Source organism: Coenobita brevimanus, chromosome 17 (assembly GCF_032717465.1).
Source record: "Coenobita brevimanus isolate Jiangsu-jjx chromosome 17, ASM3271746v2, whole genome shotgun sequence".
Lineage (NCBI taxonomy): Eukaryota > Metazoa > Arthropoda > Malacostraca > Decapoda > Coenobitidae > Coenobita > Coenobita brevimanus.
In genome coordinates, this window is record NC_136970.1 from 16907038 (window position 1) to 16910024 (window position 2987).

General features: G+C 37.4%; 1 non-coding gene across 1 annotated transcript; it reads left to right on the forward strand.

The window, feature by feature from the left end:
• The first annotated feature begins 2172 nt into the window (after positions 1-2172).
• Positions 2173-2291, forward strand: LOC145391311 (5S ribosomal RNA). The gene has a single exon (XR_013895825.1). It is a non-coding gene; the product is annotated as a 5S ribosomal RNA (ribosomal RNA).
• Positions 2292-2987: the final 696 nt, after the last annotated feature.

Genomic DNA, 2987 nt, shown 5'->3' on the forward strand with positions numbered 1-2987 from the left:
AAAGGCAGCTGGTGAGTGCAGCAGGACAAGAAGACACAACCACCGGGATGAACAGAGGTGGACAAGGCAACGTAAAATAGAGAGAAAGGATAAGGAAAAGGGAAAAAAAACAGGAAGAAGGCTGTAAATAATGAGCGAAAATACAATGAAAAAGAAAATGAAAAAAGAAGGAAATGAATGAGAAAAAGAAGAAAATGCGAAAATTTAGAAGGCAAAGAAAAAAAAAACGTAAAGGAAGCGATAAAGCAAGAAAAGGCAGGAAGGTAAAAAAAAAAAAAAAAAGGATGACACCAACGAAGAAACAGGATATAGGTATAAAAAAAAAAAAAATGTGAAGGAGAGAGTTCAGACTAAGACACAAAAACATTACCGTTCCACACAGTATTGTAATACACCGATACACACGCTACACAGACACAGAAAATGACACTTCAGTGCATACCCAGGCTCATGCATATGTCAAGAGTATCAATTATATTTTTTGTCTACACTCCTGCCTTTCTGCATACCACACTAGTTATAACTACCACACTATATACGGTATGGCTCTTCCCGTTAGTTAACATTACTGTACAGTTACTGTGCATGTACATGTGTTTCGTGAAATAATGGTGCTATGCACACAAAAACACCACAGACGCCTGCGTTTAGCAAAATATAAAAGTAGACTTTTCTGACAGTTTTAAGGATTTTCTGGTATTGTTAAATCTGTATTTTATTCTGGTTACCACTAAGAGATTTCATTCCGCATATAAAACCCTTCCCGCCACTAGCTTAGGTATCTAACCAAGATACTTTATTCAAATCCTTTAAGTCCGAAGACGACTTGTCAGAATTTAATAATCTCCTACGTTATCAACAAGTGGGTTGGTGGAGGGTTAGTGCCCCTCCCTGTAAAACAAATAACTCAGAGTCAAATGGCCACCCCTTACGGGATTATGGAATCTGGCAATAGATAGATAGACTGCTGTTTGTCAGAATGACGTCAACGGGCTCTGCTTAACAACGCGGGGTGTATAAGGTGATTAGTATGGTCTGGTAGTGTCCAGAATTAAATGTACAAGTCATCATTGTATGAATGGACTATATGAATCTGCAATGAAGGATGAATTGGCACACACGCCTTACTCGTATTTATTTCTCTCACTATATTTGTATACATCCATGCTGAAGGTTTTAAGATATCCTGCAATTGAAAACAAACCAATAAACAAGATAGAATGAAAAAGAAACAACTGCACTTCACCTCTAAACTTTATCTGCTGATGTAGTTAACCAAGCCAATGTGTATCCGTGTTTCAGTGTATTTATCATTGATCTGTATACCTGTTTGTTTACAGCGGGTGAATTAATAACTTCATTATAGCACGTTATTCAGGCCAAACTGTTGGCTGACAAAGAGTTTTGTGGAGTTCATTATCAGATTTTTGTTTTTAGTACTTGAAAATTGGTGGCGCCTTTATATCTTTTAATCTTTATCATTTTATGTTTCAGTTCTCATCATCACTTGAATCGTTATCATTTTACAACTTTAAATTTTAACCATCGATTTATCGTTATCAGTTTACAACTCCCATCATCATCATCACCATCATCATCGTCATCGTCACCATCCTATAGGAGCCCCCACAAACTCCTGAAAGTTGCCAGTGTTCCCTGGATCACTAAATAGCGTCGGGTCACTACCCGCTCATAGTCAGTGTACTTTCCTTTAATTAAAAAAAAAGTTCCTGTCGGATTATTACTCATGCATAAAGCATTATACCAGTATTATTTTCATCTTAGATGTTTTACTGATGCTCTAAATGAGATTTACGCTGAAAAGTTCTTCACAGAGTTTACTAAAAACCATGAAAGCTTATTGTGTGTGTGTGTGTGTGTGTGTGTGTGTGTGTGCATTCGGCATGTTTTTACCAAGTAATCTCAGTTTTGGGGAAAATATATATATATATATATATATATATATATATATATATATATATATATACACAGTTTCCAAAGATCGCAGTCTTTCATTAGGCAAATTCTGACCAAAGATCGCAATCTTTCATTTGGCAAATTCTGACATTATTCTATCCATTATACACTTAATAATATTAAGAATTGTACAGCCGAAATCGCACGGGACCGAGATGAGCGACCCAAATATTTAAAGGCATGGTATTCCTCTTAGCCAACGGCGTTACCACGTTGAGTACACCGCTTCCCGTCCGATCAGCGAAGTTAAGCAACGTTGGGTCTGGTTAGTACTTGGATAGGTGACCGCCTGGGAACACCAGATATTGTTGGCATCCCTACGTGTCAAGTGGGGTTGGTGGAGGATTAGTGCCCCTCCCTGTAAAACAATTAACTCTAAGCCCTTGGCCACCCCGTCTGGGATGCATGGCGTCTGGCAATGAATGAATGTATTCCTCTTATTTTGAGGAAATGTCTCGGTTCTGCGGCAGTACATTTTTCCACATCTGCTAAAGCACATTCATCCATAATTAACACCAAAGTTATCTTGATGCGAATCATTCTCCGTGTAGCCTATAAACATCATCAGCACCGCCTTGGGCCCCTGCCAGCGGGCGCACAAACTACGAAGAGCTATCTATACGAAAGCCCCTCCATACGATAAAGCTCAGTGGATTCATATGATCTTTGTTTAAGTACCATATTTCCTTCATTTTTATGTAAGAAAATGTCATTATATCCATTTACCATTTTTCCTTACAAATGTGCATCCAACACCTAAAAACATAACACAGGTAACATTAATAATCGCATGTAGACTGTCCCTAAACTAAGTGAGACTCATATGACAAAATTAATTTCCACTTGTATTGCATCTGGTTAAGCCATTTTTTCTCCCGTATTATATGTAGATAAATCAATAAATATCCTATTTTCAGTAACGTAACACAAAAATTTTATAATAAAAGATAATTTAAGTTGACCACTCTTTTGCATTTTACGTTATCTGGCGAGCGGTGGCATCTTTTTCT